Source organism: Pelodiscus sinensis, chromosome 26 (assembly GCF_052426305.1).
Source record: "Pelodiscus sinensis isolate ZL-2025 chromosome 26, ASM5242630v1, whole genome shotgun sequence".
Lineage (NCBI taxonomy): Eukaryota > Metazoa > Chordata > Testudines > Trionychidae > Pelodiscus > Pelodiscus sinensis.
In genome coordinates, this window is record NC_143077.1 from 11,926,610 (window position 1) to 11,944,928 (window position 18,319).

The window sequence follows — 18,319 nt, forward strand, 5'->3', positions numbered from 1 at the left end:
TCCCCGCGGCATTTAAATAAAAATGTCCGCCGCTTTTTTCCGGCTTTTAAAAAAGCCAGAAAAGAGCGTCTACACTGGCCCCGATCCTCCGGAAAAAGCGCCCTTTTCCGGAGGCTCTTATTCCTTCCTTTTTTTAAAAGCCGGAAAAAAGCGGCGGACATTTTTATTTAAATGCCGCGGGGATTTAAATATCCCGCGGATTTCCCTACTACGATAGGTGAAATTAACATGCCCCTTCCGGAAAAGGGGCCAGTGTAGACGTAGCCCTTGTCTTTTCCTGTGGACCAGGCCTCCAGGGGTTTTGGCGCTCTTGTTTGAGCCTGTCAACACCTTCCTGGTACCGAGGTGCCTGGAATCGAAGGCATCATTCTAGGGGCAACATTCCCACTACACTGGAGATTGATGGGGCAGAGCGGAGGGGTTGGACGGACCCTGCTATGTGGTAGCACTTATGCAGAACCTCTGCACGAACGATTACAAACTTGCCCACTGATTTGCAGCACCAACTCATGGCCTGATGGAGACAGTCTGGTGTGCTTGGAAGGGGATATGTTGTTTTGGGGGAGAGCTGGCGAACTTTCCCATTAGCTGTGGTAATTGTGGAAGGTGGGAGGGTGAAGGGCAGAAGCCCTCTCTCCCTCCTCCCCTGTGTCTCAGACGCTGCTTGAAAAATGGGACTCATTTGTGTGAAAAATCTTGGCAAAATGTTTTCTTGTTGAAAAATTCAGTCCTGCGGCTGGTGGAACAACAGGAAGCTCCATACCCCCACTTTACCGAGAACGTCCACAGGCCTCAGACGGCTATTTGCTCGGCTATTCCATAATAATCAAGAACTGTCGTTGCTATGGCAACTGATGTAAGTCATGTTAACAGAAATTCTTCATTAGCTCCACAGTGGTGAACACACTTTTGAGTTTAGTTCCTGATGCTCCAGGTCAGGAAACCTCTTCAAAGCCCTGGCCATAGGGAGGAGAATGACCTTGTAAAGTTAAACTACTTAACACCCCTGAATACCAGGCTGTCTCTGGCTCCACGCCGCAGTGGAAATGCAGCGCTGGTGCTGCCGCCAGGGAGAATGCATAAACATCGGCGAGCGAGGGGAGCGCAGACTGCTGAGAGAGGCTTATATTTGATTCGTAGAAACTGTTCTCCAGTGCAAAGGTACCATTTCTCTACCTTGGGCAAGGTGTATCCCGGGGGAGGAGAGGGCGGCGGGAGGGCTGAGGCTGCAGATGCACTGGCAGTGGGCATCCCCAGTCGCCAAGTAAAAGACCTCTGATATAGTTTGGGGCTGTGCCGGGCTGCTCAGGACCCCTCCTTAGCTGCTGGTGAGCCTCACTGTACATAGCTGTCTCGCTTCATCTTTCCTCATACATCACTCTCTCAAGTCAGTCTCTCCACTCCCTAATTATTTTTGTTGCTCTTCTCTGAACTCCCTCCAATGTGTCAATCAATATCTTGCTGGTAATGAAGGGCTCTGCACTGAGAATAATGCTCTGGGGCAGTTGCTCTGGGACTAGATGCAGTGCCTCTGTGCAAGGGATAGTTATTTTAAGATTGGAAAGAAAGGATGGTCCAGTGGATTCACGGCCCTGCTCCGCTAAAGACTTTCTGTGTGGCCTTGTCAAGTCCCTCAGCCTCTCTGTGCAAGATTAGAAAGAAAAGATGGTCCAGTGGATTCACGGCCCTGCTCCTCTAAAGACTTTCTGTGTGGCCTTGTCAAGTCCCTTAGCCTCTCTGTGCCTCATTTCCCCATCTGTATAAAAGCAATAACAGCACTTCTCTGCTTGACAGAAAAACTTGTTTGCTGTGTCAGGATTATGGAAATAGGGGCTAGGACAGGTCTTGCGAGAGGTAGACAGGAAGCACTTGTTCTCACCTGGAGTGTTAGCAGCCTTCTTGTAGAATGAAAGTGTCTAGAACCAGAAATGGTTATCTGCCTGTTCCGTGATGTGATGACCTTACATATGCAGCCAACACTATAAGGGTATGTCTACACTACAAAGTTAATTCGAACTAACAGACGTTAGTTCGAATTAACTTTGATAGGCGCTACACATGCAAACCACTAGTTCGAACTTAATTCGAACTAGCAGAGCGCTTAATTCGAACTAGGCAAACCTCATTCTACGAGGATTAACGCCTAGTTCGAATTAACTAGTTCGAATTAAGGGCTGTGTAGCCACTTAATTCGAACTAGTGGGAGGCTAGCCCTCCCCAGCTTTCCCTGGTGGCCACTCTGGGCACCACCAGGGAAACTCTTCTGCCCCCCTCCCGGCCCCGGAGCCCTTAAAGGGGCCCGGGCTGGCTACGGTGCCCGTGCCAAGTGCAAGCCTGCCAGCACCCAGCCAGCAGACCCTGCACCTGGCACGGCTTGAGCCAGCCACCCGCTGTCACCAAGCCCTCCGCCTCTTCCCGGGACCAGGCTGGTGGCTCCCGGGAGCCTGCCCAGGTCCGCAAGAGGTGGGCGGCCGCCTAGTCTAGTGTGGACATCGTGGACCTCATCCACGACCTCCACACTAGGCACAGGAAAGTGGCCGTCTAGGGCAGGAGAGCTGCCAGCCTGGCCACCCAGGAGCAGGTGTGCATGAAAATCAGAGTGGTGCACTGATACCCCCGACCCTGAGCCCTGAGCTTACAATGGCCGTACTGGGTCAGACCAAAGGTCCATCTAGCCCAGTAGCCTGTCTGCCGACAGTGGCCAACACTAGGGACCCTGGAGGGGATGGACCGAAACAATGACCAAGCCATTTGTCTCATTCCATCCATCTCCAGCCTTCCACAAACAGAGGTAAGGGACACCATTTCTACCCCCTGGCTAATACCACTCCATGGACCCAACCTCCATGACTTTATCTCACTTCTCTTTAAACTCTGTTCTAGTTCTAGCCTTCACAGCCTCCTGCAGCAAGGAGTTCCACAGGTTGACTATTTGCTTTGTGAAGAAGAACTTTCTGAACATTCATTTCATTTGGTGTCCTCTAGTCCTTCTATTATGGGAACTAATAAAGAACTTTTCTTTATGCACCCTCTCCACACCACTCATGCTTTTATAGACCTCTATCATATCCCCTCTCAGTCTCCTCTTTTCTAAGCTGAGAAGTCCCAGTCTCTTTAGCCTCTCTTCATATGGGACCTGTTCCAAACCCCTGATCATTTTAGTTGCCCTCCTCTCTCTTCCCCTCTCCCACCTCCTTTTCCCAGTCTCCCTGAGTGTTGTTCAATAAAGAGAGTTTCTATTTTTGAACACACGTGTCCTTTATTTTGTACATCAGGAAGGGGGGCTAGGGAGGGGTAAGTGGAAGGAGGTGAGGGAGGAATGGGGTACGAGCCCCCAATGGGGAGGACTGGGGTGGCTCTGTGGGCTCCTCGGGGTGGAAGCTCTCCTGCAGCCCCCCGATTGACCCCCCCCTGAATGGCAGCCTGAGGCAAGTGCAGCCAGGCTGATGGCCGAGTGCTGTGATGTGCCAAGTGTGGGCACTCAGGGTACTCCAAGTCAGGACTGCTTTGCAAGAGGGGAACCCCTGAGAACTGTCTGTCCGGGGTGGGAGTCGGGTCCCTTTAAGCACAGCCCTCGGCTAGCCTGAGACAGCAGCTCCACGCTCTAAGTCCTCCTCTGATGCCCTGCCGGCACTGCTTCTGGCCATCCTTAACCTCGGTTCAGGGTCTACTCAGTGTGGACATGCTAGTTCGAATTAGCAAAATGCTAATTCGAACTAGTTTTTAGGTCTAGATGCACTAATTCGAATTAGCTTAGTTCGAATTAACTAATTCAAATTAAGTTAGTTTGAATTAGTGCTGTAGTGTAGACATACCCTTACTGTGCTGAAACCCTTTTAGCTTTACAGGTTTCGATGTCCCAGCCTCCCATGGAATAGCTACAGTTCAGATGATTTCCTCCAGATGCATTATCTTGCATTTTACCAAGGGAAACATCTTATTTTCTTCTTCTCCTGTTTGTAATCTTTCTAGGCCCATTTGTATTATTTCTCTGCAATTTTCTTCATCAGCAAATTTCATTAATTTTGCTCTTCTTCTTCTTCATGATCACTGCCAAAACCACACTAACGGGATATGGCAACAGTTGCTAACACTCTCTTGTTTATGACCCTTTCAGTCCCATGTAAAGCCATGTCTCCACCTGCCACACCGGAGATCGATCTTCTGGTGTTTGATTTAGTGGGTCTAGTAAAGACCCACTACATCAAACATTGAGGGCACCGCTGGTCAGCGTCAGTATGCCTCTCAATTACAAGGGGTAAAGGAAGCTGATGGGAGTGTTTGCTCTCATCAACCTCCCACTATGAAGACAGCCAAACTCAGCTTATGGTATGTGGATTCTGGCTACATTATTTACGTAGCTGGAGTTGAGTACCTTAAGCGGACCTTCTGGGTCTAGTATACACCTGGACTTAGTGAATTAATTTAGAGACAGTGATCTCATGAGACATTGTATCAAACAGTTTATTAACTACAAAGGCTTCTTTGTACATCTACATAAAGAAATCAAGCTTCATTGGCAAGATTTTATTTTTGATAAACCCGCAGTACTGCTGACAGGCCTGACACCCTCAATGTCCTATAAAGCCTCCGTGCGGCTTGCTGCCTAGGGTTCAAGACTTTCTACATGTTAGTGGGTCTCCCCTCCAAATATCTGTTTAATTGTTTTACTAAGGGGAAAAGCTGCATTTATTAAGCCTGTAAGCTCCTTGAGACAGAGGCTCCATTGACAGCAATGCCTAATCACTACAGAGCACAAATAGGAATAGTATTAGAGGATGGACTTGTCAGTCTATTGGAGGTTGGTATTCCTTTTGCTTTTTCTACCTCCCCAGTTCCCCAAGACTATTAACAAAAAATTCCCCGTCCTTCTAATCATTCCAGACAGCTCAGTGAAAACATGCCCAACGTGCACTGGTCATTACAAGAAAAAAGCAGGCAAGATGTTCTATGTTACTAAGAATGGGTGGAAAATTCCACTGAAATACTACCAAGCCAAGGATGGTGAGGTAACATCTTTTATTAGACCAAATTCTACTGCAAGATACATAGGGAAAAAACAGGAAGAACCAGAAATACTAGTGAATAAGCAGAACAATGACTCAGTTGGCATCATAGGGACTTGGTGGGATAATATACACAACTGGTATATGGCTATTGATGTAGTGAAGCCCTGCAGTTTTGGCAAAAAGTGTTTGCCTCAGAAGCTCGCTGTGACCCTACACATGGCTTCTTCTTTTTCTAGAAGCCAGGGTCACAGCCTACGGAGCCATACTCATCATAGGCTAGTCCACAGTTTCTGATGAAAACCTTCCATAGTCCTAGCCCCTCTCCCCCCGGGGCAGACACTGCAGTGGCATGCAGAGGGTTGGGGAGAACCTGGGCCCACCCATTACTCTGAGTTCTGGCCTCAGTACCTGAAGGCAATGGCAACAACAGGGTTTCTTTAACTCACAGTCTGGCAGCTTCTTCCCTGGACCACTACCCCAAACAATCCCTCCCAGTACCTTTCCTCTGGTACCTGAGGCACTCTGCCTTGCTCGTAGGCCTCAGCTCTCACCCAGTGCACCTTCTCACTCTGAGATCTTGAGCTAAATGCTCTCCCTGCAGGAAGGCCTTATAAGCAAGCCCCAGCAGGCCTTAATGGACTGCAGGTGCTCTGATTAGCCTGCTGCTTCCAACAAGCTCTTAATAGGTCCCAGGTGCCTGCCTGATTATGCTGTATTCAGCTCAGGGAAGAGAAAACTGTTCACCCAAAGAGTCCAGCATGTCTTCCTTCCTCTAGTGTGCAGCAACCAGCTGGTCTGGGTCTGTCACAACAGGTACAATTTGCTCAAGAAAAACAAGCAGGAAAAAAGGGAGGAGGTGTTGCTTTGTATTTCAAAGATGTATATACATGCACTGAGGTTGAGATGGAAACAGGAGACAGATTTGTTGAAAGCCTGTAGGAATACAAGGGGTAAAAATCATGGATGAGTCAGAGTAAGGTTCTACTATAGAATTAACAAAATCATCCAATGCGCAGGACTTGGTGATGACTGGGGATGGGGGACTTCCACTACCCAGACATCTGTTGGAAAAATAATACAGCAGGGCACAGGTTATCCAACAAGTTCTTGGAATGCACTAGAAATAATTTGTTTCAGAAGGTGGAGAAAGCCACTAGAGAAGAGGAGGTTCTAGATTTGATTTTGACAAATATGGAAAAACAGGTTGAAAATTTGAAGATAAAAAGCAGTCTGTGTGAAAGTGAACATGAAACGATAGCATTCATGATTCCAAGGAAAGGTAGAAGGGAAAACAGCAGAGTAGAGAGAATGGATTTCAAGAAGGCAGATTTCTGCTAATGTAGCAAGTTGGTAGGTAAGATCCCATGGGAAGCAAGTATAAGGGGAGCTGGCAGTTTTTCAAAGAGACATTATAATAAGGTATAAAAGTAAACTATCCCAATGTATGGGAAGGGGAGGAAGTATGGCAAAAGTCCACCTTGGCTTACCCAGGAAATCATCAATATCTGAAACTTAAATAAAGAGTCCTACAAACAGTGGAAACTAGATCAAATTACAAAGAACTATTACTAAACAACACAAATGTGTAGGGATAAAATTAGAAAGACCAAGGCACAAAACAAGATTAAACTAGCTAGAAAATATTCTACAAATATAATGGAAGCAAGAGTAAGACCAAGGACAGGGTAGGCCCATTACTCCACAGGGGAGAAAGACAATAACAGAAAATGAGGAAAGGGTAGAAGTGGACAGATGTGATGTGCAGGGCTCAACAAACCGCTGTTTCTACTCGCCCATGGTGAGTAGATTTCAGCCGGTCGCTCCGTGTGCCCCATTCACCGGCACTGCGTGCATGCGCAGTACCGTTCTGGCGCATGTGCGGTGTGGGACTGGCGAGTAGCTCTCGCCACAGTTTGTCGAGCCCTGGTGATGTGGACAAACTGGAGAAAATCAAGAGGAGAACAGTAAACCCATTTCAATGTCTAGAAAACATGAGCTATCAGGAAAGACCAAAAACATGAGTTTGTGTAGTCTGGAGAAGAGCAGACTGAGAGGGGACATGCTAACAGTTTTCAAGTACATGAAAAGTTGTTGCAAGAGCAAAGAGAAAAATTGTTCTCCTTAACTTCTGAGGACAGGACGAGAAGCAGTGGGCTTAAATTGCAGTAAGGGACATTTAGGTAGGACATAAGGAAAAACTTCCTGTCAGAGTAATTAACCACTGGAACAAATTGCCTATGGAGGTTATGGAATCTCTCGCATAGAAGGATTTTAAGAACAGGTTAGACAAACACTTGTTAGGAATGGTCTAGTTATTACTAGGGTATGTCTACACTGCAATACTATTTCGGGATACCAGAGGTATCCCGTGTCTTTTGAATGCATCCACTATTTCAAAATATAGTGGAAGTTCTATTTCACCATCCCTGTAAACCTCATTCCATGAGGAATATGGGATGTCTCAAAATAGTGCTTTATTTCAAAATTTGGCACCATGTAGATTCATCAAATTTTGAAATAGCCTATTTCGAAAAAGAATTGAAATAAGATACGCAATTGGTGGAGCGCAAATTGCGTATCTTATTTCGAGCTTATGGTGCAATGTAGACACACCCTTAGTCCTGCCTTGAGTGCAGGGGACTGGACAAGATAAGCTACTGAGATCCCTTCCCATCCTACAATATGCTATGATTTTATGATTATCTCACCCTGTCATATCCTAGGACAAACAAGGCTGCAACAATACTGATTAATGAATTATTATGCCGTTACATACATCAGTGGGAACTCCCACTTGGAATCTTGTGCTCAGTTCTGGTCACCCCATCCCAGAGAATACAGTGCTATAAAACCTCCAGAGATGGACTATGACAACAATTAGAGGAATGGACAGAGATCTACAGGCGGCGAGATAAAAAAAGAGAAGTTGTATTTGGCTGACAGAAGAGACAAATGGGGATGACCAAACTAAAGATATATAGAATAATGAATGGCATATAGAGAAAGTAAATTTGGAGCTCCTTTTTACCCTTCTCAGAATACAAGAAAGGGACAGCCAATCAAAATTAAAAGGCAATGCACAAAGCTGATAAAAGGAAAAAAAAGTAAATAGTCTGACTTACTTCCTAATTGTTTAAGCATCAGGATTGCTGTCTACTGCACATTCAACACAGCATCCCTGTGGATTGCATAGCTACATTCTCCAGTGGTGGGTTTTAATAGTTTCCCTTTCTGGTATAGCATTCAGAGCCTGGAAAACATGATATATGTGCTATGTGGTCTTGTCATCACTCCCAAAGGGCACTGCTACCAAATACCAGCCCCACACACTGGTTTGGGGGACTGCCCTGCTGTATTAGTGTGATACACTTATGGGACCAATACCTAGTATCAGTGTGTGATTCAAAAACAGGTGCTGATTCTCTGTTGCCTTGCACCTTGTGTAATCAAACCCATGCTAAGTGTGTATCAAACATTCCTAAATGAATGACACTCACTTAACACAGGTGTCACTGACTACCCCCTGGGAAGTCAGGGACTTTAGTATTCAAAAAGCTTCATATGTGGTTATTGTTTCAAACCCTACATAAACATGAAGCACACACATTATGGAGTACATGTAATTAACATTTGCTTAGCGATCCTCCAACTTAATTATTGTGTACAGCCCGATCTTCAACCAAGCAACAAACAAGACCAAAACAAAGGAGAGTGGGTTAGGAACACCAACATAAACCGAAGAAAGCAAAGAAATCTAAGCATTGCAGTTACTATTCATCAGGCTCCCCAGAAATGCATTATAATGTACTATAGGCAGTAAGACTAAAAATTATTCCCCACTGAAATGGTATTCACACGGCTTCTGCCGTACCGAGGCGTACATCCTAATATAATCATAATAACTAAAGTAGGTTTCCCTTGGGGATTATACCTTTGTGTGATTTAATCCTTAAATTTGTTTTGCTTTCATCCCCAGGAGAAGAGAGATTTCAGTTATAAAGTATTCTTCCTAGAAATATCAGACCCTGAGCATGCATTCATAATCCGCACTTACACATGCAAACCCAAGGCCGGGGATGAGCAGGATTGGAAGCACAAGTGTTATCGTTTTGTCGGAAGAACCAGGTTTGTTTTTCAAAAGAGAAGAAGCAAGGCGGGAAGTGGGAGGGGGAGAGAATCCTGCTAATTCAGGAACGGTCCCCACACCACTGCAGAAATCAGTTTGCTTTCGAGAAAGATCTGTCACGCGGGGTGAGTGAAAAGTAAAGAAGGGGAAGCCAAGATTTCCCTAACCTGGGTACAAAATATAAAAGGAGCGGGGGAACTTGTTAGCGTGAAATGAGTCTAGAGTGAGGGCAGTGCCTCTGTCCTGGCTTTCATTTACCTGGAACACAAAGCAAAAGTCAGAGAATGAGGCAGTTCTGTGTGTTGTATCCCTAGGCAAGTGGCTGGAAAGCAGGCAGCAAATCCCTGTACTCTTGTCTGTCTCTGATACATGCCAGTGCTCAGAAAAAGAACGGCTGCATTTTATCCACTTTCCACGAGGCTGCAAGACAGGGGTGAAGCAGGCCGAGCGTCTTTAGTATTTAACACAACTTCTGCTTTTGAATCAGAAAATTAATCCTGATCTTCTCTGTTACATTTACAGACTAGCCCTGCAGAGTCCAAAGAGACGGCGATCTTTAAAGCTGATGTTTACACATCTTTGTATAAGGCTACATGGATGGCATGCAGCACCCATGCAAGTTTGAGCGGTACTTCCTGTTCGTAACTGCACATACCCAGTGCTTTGGGACAGGACTGTCACCGGACTTCTGGGCTTCACAAAATCTATCAGCAACAAAGAGCCATGATGGCAGCCACATACTCTGACTTAAAATAAATCCCAAATGCTGAGCACCAAACAGCCCCAGAACTGCAGGAATTGCCGAGCAAACACCATCCTGTAGCGGCAGTTTGGAAATAGTTTAAAAGGCGCAAAGGTTTAGTAACAGTTACATCCAGGGCTGGCCTCACCATGAGGCGAACTGAGGTGGCCGCCTCAGGTGTCAGACTGGGACTCAGAAAATTGAGACCTTTCAAAGTTTTGGCCCAAGCAAGGAGATATGGGGGCGTCATTTGAGCTCCCTGCCTCGGGTGCCAAAATGTTGTGGGCCGGCCCTGGTTATAGTTGCTGACTAACACACTAGCCCCATAGATAGTTACTGTTACCCCAAAGCAGGAAAAGGAAAGCAGCCAGTTGCATATTGATAACATAAGTGACTCATACCAAGACCCTAATATTTGGGCAACTGATTGTTATTAAACAAGACAGCCCTTTAGCAGGTAATTTTCCTTGCTAATCCAGGTTGGACTTCCCTCGTCCGGCGCCCTTGGGACCTGACTGGTTCTGAATGAGGGAGTTTGCTAGATCAAGGGAGATCAGTTTTGGTCCCTTTCCGCTGCCCTCCATGCTCCCGTAGGGGGCTGCCAGCTTCCTGGCTGGCAGGCTCCCCTCCTGGTTGCACTCCCATCTCTGGCCCCCAACTATGCTTTGGCCTGAGTTGCTGGCCACTTTGCCACTGAACTCCCAGCCAGCCCCCATTCCCAGCTATCAGAGCTCTCTGGTTCAGCAACATCTGTGGTCCTGCTGGATCACTGATGTTGCCTGTAACAATTATCATCATCTTGCTAAACTGGCTGCTCTCCAGTCACCAGCACTGGTTTTTGCTGCTGGGATCCATGTCCCCAGCACCGACCGACACAGAATTTGTGTTAGTCCGTTAGCCATTTGATTCTCAACCCAGTGGCCATTGTCCTATGGGATGACGTGCAGCCAGAGGCAGAGGATGGCATGCCTGGCTCTCCTTGTCACATGTTTATTTCTAAAAAAAAAAAAAAAAAAGAGGCTTCCAAAACACCCTGACAAACAGGACGGCGAGTCAGGACTCATCCCTCAGCAGGTTTTATTTCCGTTTCGAGAGGAACGTTTAGCTTTGGGGAGGGGAGTGGGAAGAATTACTAAGGCAAATCCTCTTTCCAGTCTGCCAGGCTTCGCCCAAGCTGCCCTAAATGCTCTTCTGGAAAAGATAGACCTTGATGATGAGACACTTTTAGCTGGTATTTGACTGCAGCAGGGTGGCTTGCTGCTTACTGGCCAAAGAGGTCTGGGGCCAGCCAACCTTGATTACTAAGAAGCCACCCCTGGGTACGCATCTGGTCCTTTCCCTGTGTAGAACAAGGTCTCAAACTCCTGGCTTGCAGGACATCCCTGGCCAGAATGATTGAGCAATCTGCCTCCAAGCTCTGCCCCTTACCACCTTCACCCTACACTCTCCCCCCAGGGCACCTCATCCACCCCCCCCCCCCGTCCTAGTAAACCCTGAAGCCATGTCCTCAGGGGTCAAGGTGGTATGGGGAAGAGAGGGCAGGGTGATGGTGGGATGAGGTGAAGCTTGGGGCCAATAATGGACAACCCTTGCACCCAGCCCACTGGGAGTCCTAGGACGGATTGCACAATTGTTCCGGCTGGGGATGGCCCATGGGCTGGGAGTTTGAGACCCCTGCCTAGGAGGCTGCAGCAAAGAGGAGGACGCTGGCTTGTGGAGGGAGAGCAGCATGGCAGGCCCAGCAGAGTGTTTTAGGACTTAGGGTACGTCTAGACTACAGGCTTTTATCGACAGAGGCTCTGTTGACAAAAAGCGTCTAGACGACAGCCAGTTCTGTCGACAAAGCAAGCCGCTTTTTCGACAGAGAGTCTAGACGCTATCTTTTGAAAAAGCACAGTGTGGATGCAATAGCGCCTTTTGTTGACAGAACTGTCGTCAAAAGGTGTTATTCCTTGTAGAATGAGGTTTACCGCCGTCGACAAAACTGCCGCATTCTGTCGACTTACTGTCGATAGAACTCGGCGGTAGTGTAGACGCAGGTATAGTTTTGTCGAGAAAAGTCCACTTTTGTCGACAAAACCCTGTAGTCTAGACACACCCTAAGACTCCAGCCGGAAGTGGCCTGCCAAAGCAGGAGATGCCTGGGTAGAGGAAGAGAAAACTTGTTTTATGTGGACTTTGGTTGACTTTTAATTTGACACTTGGAGTTCATTTTTATGGTAAAAAAATCTAACCTCTGCGGAGCTTACAGGTGACGTTTACTGAGCAGTCCAAGAGGGAAGACTGAGGTGTGAGGCAGTTTTCAGGGTTTCCCTGATGTCACCACGGGGCACTGGGAGATGATGGACGCTCACTGACGTGCCAATACATTCCTCTTCCATATGCAAGCAGTTGCAATTAGGCTGTGGCTTGGTTTTCCACAGAAAGTGGTGGGTGCCCTGTTGCTTGAGACATGGCAAAAATCATCTGTACAAAGAGCAAGGAGATAGCGGGAACAGTCCCAAACTAGACCCTGGGAGCACTGGTGAAGACAGATTACAGATGCATCGTATGCATCACTGCATGCGACCTGCAGCTGCAGTTGTGTTCAATGAGAAACACGAATCACTGCATGCAGAGGTGAGATCTACAGCAGGCATGCATCTGGCTGTGCTCACTGTCTTGGGTGATTTGCAGCAGCTTTCACTGGACAAATACATTCTCTGTATTGGCTTGATAAGGGTCAACTGCTGTTCATTCTCAGCCAGCAGAATCATTTATTGATTGGTAAAATAGTCCCAGATGCACTGAAAATGCTGCCAGAAAGGCAGCTGACATGCCCGACAGCCGGGCTAGCCCAGGCAAAACCACACTTACATAATTCCCAAAACCAGGTCACAGAGGGATTTTCCCTTTTGCTGTTGGACAAGTTCCTCCTGTAAGATACCAGCAGCAAGATGAGGCTAAGGGCACCCCCAGGGATCTTGGTCACTCAAGGAAACAGCCCTTTGCTGCTGAGGTCCAGTGCTGAAACTGTGGCAGAACTTGGTAAAGCCAGAGAGGGCACAGGATGGAAAAAGTTCCCAGCTGGTCTCTCCGTGTCACTTACCAGGAAGGGCTTGCTGCAGATCCTACTGCTTCCTCATTCTGAGGAAAGTCTGGAATTAAGTAAGATGGAGTGGGAGGAAGTTTTATACATGAAAACAACCTGGCAGGAAGTCAAACAGTGTACAGAGCATCGACTTGCTTTCCAGACCTTGCTAGTAGGTTTGCTGTGCATTGTGGAGCAGGTTAATAGCAGCTTGGCACCCACCCGACGTTCTTCAAAGATTATGGAATTGGAGCCACGACTCTAAATCTCCATGGGGCTTCATTCTCCAGGCAATCAATCCCAGGACTTCCAGTCCATCTGAGTGTTGGAGTGAGTGTCTATTCTATGGATGGCATTCTAGCTTTCCCCAGGCCAGGGCCAGCTCGAGCCATTCCTGAGCCCCGGGCAACGGGCGCATGATGCATGCACGGCCCCGCCCCCTTTTGTGCTGCACACCTTACAGCTGCAATTGGGTGCGTGGCACTTGATTGCAGCTCTAAGGGGTGCCATGCGGCCGGTCATGCAGCGCCCCTTGCAGCTGCCATCAGGTGCCCTCCATAGGTTGGTGCCCAGGGCAGCTGTCTGGCTACCCCCCACCCTTAATCCGGCCCTGCCCCAGGCTTACTATTGAGTGCAGTTGCATGCAGTGGTTGCTCCTATTTTAACTTTGACAATCTTTGTCTTCTCTCTCCTAGGGTTATCAAACATATAGTGCTTTCCAGTGAAGAATGGGCTCAAATTCTCCAAGGCTACGTCTACACTGGCCCCTTTTCCGGAAGGGGCATGTAAATTTCATGAGTCGTAGTAGGGAAATGCGCGGGGGATTTAAATATCCCCCGCGGCATTTAAATAAAAATGTCCGCCGCTTTTTTCCGGCTTTTAAAAAAGCCGGAAAAGAGCGTCTACACTGGCCCCGATCCTCCGGAAGAAGCGCCCTTTTCCGGAAGCTCTTATTCCTACTTCAAAGTAGGCTCTTATTCCTACTTCAAAGTAGGAATAAGAGCCTCCGGAAAAGGGCGCTTTTTCCGGAGGATCAGGGCCAGTGTAGACGCTCTTTTCCGGCTTTTTTAAAAGCCGGAAAAAAGCGGCGGACATTTTTATTTAAATGCCGCGGGGGATATTTAAATCCCCCGCGCATTTCCCTACTACGACTCATGAAATTTACATGCCCCTTCCGGAAAAGGGACCAGTGTAGACGAGCCCCAAGTGTGTGTGTGTGTGTGTGTGTGTGTGAGAGAGACAGACAGACAGACAGACAGACAGGCAGACGGTCTCTCCTCTCTATTACCACACTGGAGCTGACAACAAAGACACTGATTTGTTCCTGACACTCAGACAGGTTGCTGTATTGTTCTCATGGAGGTGTAAGATATTGAGACCTGTGGAGCCTCTCTGCCAGTCACCCCAAATGAGGCTGCTTGCAAACACACCCCGTGGAGCTGGAGCTGATGCTGCTGTTGTCTTGTGTTTGTCCAGATCTGTCCAAGTGCTTGTTGCTCACAGGTTGTCACTCTGTGACCCTGTGTCATAGCCAGCTTTAACAACACGCACGTGGTATCATGCTGACACAGCCCTTATCAGACTGTACAATATGCCGTAGGCGGTTTGGCACAGTGGCCGTGAAAATACCACCGAATATGACAGGTAACCCCCAAGCCATAGGTCTGCCGTGGTAATTCTCTGACTGCCCAGATGACTGACAGGCCCTGTCTACTCAGAGCTCCCACTCCTGAATCACTGTTTGATTTTTATTGCAGTCAGACGTGTCTGTCTCCGCCGGCTGACTGAGCAACGGTGTGAACAGTTCAGCTTGTGAGCCTCCTGCCTGTCTGTCCCATCAGCCTTGGTGCCAAGAATCCAAGTGTGGCATTTCCCGTTCACTGCAAGCAGCCTGGAGGCTTCCGTCCACCTCACACGAGAGACTCACGAGGGACAGAGGTGGATGCTTCTTCCTGTTCCTACAGTGCAGGGGTGGGGAACCTTTTTTGGCTCTTGAACCACTGCCCTACAGGAAAGTCAGTCGGGGGGCCTGCATGCAAGTGAGATGCAAAAACAATCAAATAAACTCTCACTGACGTGGCCCCTGACTGAGAAGGAAAAAGACACTCCCACATACCCCGTATGGTGGGGTAGTGGTGGGGGGGGGGGGGATGGAGTACCAGTATGGGCTCTTTAATACTGGGCAGGAAGCCCTGAGCCTCAGGGGCCAGCTCCAAGAAAACTGGGGACCACATTTGGACCCCAGGCCTAAGGTTCCCCACCCTTACTACAGTGAGTCCCATCTTATTCGTCTCCATTCTCTCTGTAACGCCACCTGTCCGCAGGACTCTGCACTATGCTGTCAGGACCCAGATATATCCCAGACGTTTTATTTAAGGGCGGCTAAAGCTTTTGGTTTCAAGGACTCTTCTCAGGCCGTGATATGGTTTGTGGCTATGACAGTCATGAGATCTCAGGGCCCGCAGTCAATTCCAGAGGCCTCAAATTCATAGTGAAATCTGTTAGCAGACAAAACACTTTTACTTTAGTAACAACCTAGGTTGGATGTTAGGAAAAATGATTTCACTAGGAGGGTGGTGAAGCACTGGAATGGGTTACCTAGGGAAGTAGTGGAGTCTCCATCCCTAGAGGTTTTTAAGTTTTGGTTTAACAAAGCCCTGGCTGGGTTGATTTAGTTGGGATTGGTCCTGCTTTGGGCTAGAGGTTGGACTTGATGACCTCCTGAGGTCTCTTCCAGCCCTAGGATTCTAACCTCAAGTATTGGACAGAAGCCCTCTCATTGCCACCAAGGCTATCCCACAGACACTGGCCACATGGGCTACACCTTCTCACACTCCAACCCTAGCCCACCACACACAAAGCTCACAGGACAGCCCCAGTCCATACTTCAGATTGTCCACCCATTTTTAGCCATTGTCTCTTATCCCAATCGACAGACCCAGCCCTTTGCCACCCCAACTAATCACTGCAACCGAGAGACAACAGCTCACATCGTGCTCCCCAGCCACGTTTCCCTATTCATGATCCTGCTACAAGGCAAAAAAGTCAGACTATCTTATCCACCCTCTCTATACAGCCCAGAGAGCCCATCCACTTAGGGTATGTCTAGACTACAGGCTTTTGTCAACAGAAGTTTTGTAGACAGATACTGTCGACAAAGCTTCTGTCGACAAAGAGCATCTAGACTACAGCCAGTTCTGTCAACAAAGCAAGCCGCTTTGTCAACATGACAGTGTAGACCGCAAAGGACAGTGTAGATGCAATAACGCCTTCTGTCAACAGAACTCTCTCGACAAAAGGCGTTATTCGTCATAGAATGAAGTTTACAGCTGTCAACAAAACTGCTGAGTTCTGTCAATGTTATGTCGACAGAACTCAGCGACAGTATAGATGCAGTTATAGTTTTGTTGACAAAAGTCCACTTTTGTCGACAAAACCCTGTAGTCTCAAAACCCTCAGTGAGCAACCTTCTTCGTGCTTGGCACAGAGCAAATGCTCTTTGAAGAGACTCTGTTGCCACAGACCAGTGACACAGTCACTCCATGAGCTGAACGCAAGGCCCCTCAATGCAAAAGCAGGCCACCCCCGACCTAACGAAGAACAGCTACCGACTGTAGTTCTCCTGGATGTTGTCGGTGCGGCTCCTATGGCAGTTGTGCATAATAAAGTGAAATATCTATGAAGTAAAAGAGATGAAGAAGGATTTCTTCTCAAAAATAGTTTTAGAAATTGAGCACGAAGAGAGAAGCAGGCCAGACCCTGGCCACATTCTGTCTCATGCCCCGGGCAGGAAGAGGAACTGACAGCGGGTTGCAGCTGCTCTGCTTTGTATGTCTTAGTATCGAAGCCCAAGGCACATGGACAGCCCCAGATGCTGCTGTTCAAAAACTCCCAGGTGTGAGGCACAGCAGCCTCTGCAGGGGGCGTCCACGTCTGGCCTTACCATAAGGTGAACTGAGGCAGCTGGCTCAGGTGCCAGACTGTGGAGGGGTCCCACTACGACCCAGAGTGTAGAAAATTGTTTCTGCTGCTGGTGCATGTGTATTCTCTCTGCTCTGGATGCATAGAGATGGTGGAGTGCTGTGCTGGAGGAAGGAGGGCACAAAAAACAGGAAAAAGGCAGAATTGAGACCTTTCAAAGTTTTGGCCCAAGCGAAGGGTTATGGAGGCATCATTTGAGCTTTCCACCTCAGGTGCCAAAATGTTGTGGGCCGGCGGTGGGGGCATCACACTGACACCTACCGGAAGAACACCACTGGGTCTATTGGTGAACTATGTTTCTTTGTGACTAGCCACTCGAGTGCAAACAGCTCATGCACATGCGCCAAGGAGGCACAGATGAATGTGTTTGGTTACAGTTCGTTTTCTTCAGTCTCCACCTAGGCAGGAGTTTTCAAAAAGGTTTTGGCACGTGGAAGGTTTGTGTAAGCAGGGGCTGAACTGCTGCTTGCTATCAGCCAGCTAAAAGGAGAGAGCTGCCCTGGGGTGGGTGTGCTCACTACAATTGTTTAGCTCTGCAAGATAATTAACTGTTAACTGTTCTTATCGGCCACAGCCCATGCAGCTGAGCTGGGAATGTAGCGAGGAATAAATCATGTTGTGATTTCAACTTCATGAGAATGCTAAGAGTGGCATGGGGCCAGTACGTGCACACCTGGTAAATAACTGTAATATAACTAGTGTGGGAAGTCCCGTGCCCGGTGAGTTTCACTGGGGACCTAGACCTTGGAGGGTGCCCTGGATTTCCCCCATCTGGAGCCATGTTGACCACGGCCCTTGAAGCGAGGATCAAGGATGGGACTCCCCGTGGTAGAAGGGACGTAAGCATTCCAAGTGCCTTTTACTCTCATATGCATTGCTCTGCTGCGCTTGCCAATGTGCACTCTGTAATAGCTGTATAACAACAATTCAGCAATATTAACTCTGTAGTAGCAGTGATGTAGCAAGTCTAATAAAGCAAAGCATCCCTAATCGACTCTGTGTTGAAGTGAATCCATAATCCTGTTCGTCCATGGCCCTGTGAGTTTACAGTTACTGGGTCTAGTTACAACCACAGATTTGGAGGAAACTATTCTGGTTCTATACCATTCGATGGAGCTTTTCTGAAGTGGCTGTCCAGCGTCAAATGACTTCCACTACTTAAGGGCACTACTCAAGCATCAGTGCCTCCGTTGTGCTAGAGGCTGTACAGATACACTGTCAATAATACAGACTCTGCCCCTGAATGCTACCCACTGTCTAGGTTAGGAGAAGATGAGACAACCAGGATGGGAGGGAAGAGCAGTGAAGAGAAAGGTGAGCATGCGTTTACACATTGATCAGAGTTCTTGGTTTGCTCCTGTCTAAGCTTTACCAGTGGGCCGCAATTTGCA

General features: G+C 47.9%; 1 long non-coding RNA gene across 3 annotated transcripts; it reads left to right on the forward strand.

Annotated features, from left to right (window-relative positions):
- The first annotated feature begins 600 nt into the window (after window positions 1–600).
- Window positions 601–14,843, forward strand: LOC142819928 (uncharacterized). Of its 3 annotated transcripts, XR_016347897.1 has the most exons (5): window positions 601–1,161; window positions 4,885–5,004; window positions 8,986–9,134; window positions 9,658–9,763; window positions 14,705–14,843. It is a non-coding gene; the product is annotated as an uncharacterized LOC142819928 (long non-coding RNA). The 3 variants fall into 3 exon arrangements; XR_012897612.2 differs by lacking the exon at window positions 14,705–14,843 and having other exon boundaries at window positions 9,658–10,283; XR_016347896.1 differs by lacking the exons at window positions 4,885–5,004; window positions 14,705–14,843 and having other exon boundaries at window positions 9,658–10,283.
- The last annotated feature ends 3,476 nt before the right edge of the window (window positions 14,844–18,319 follow it).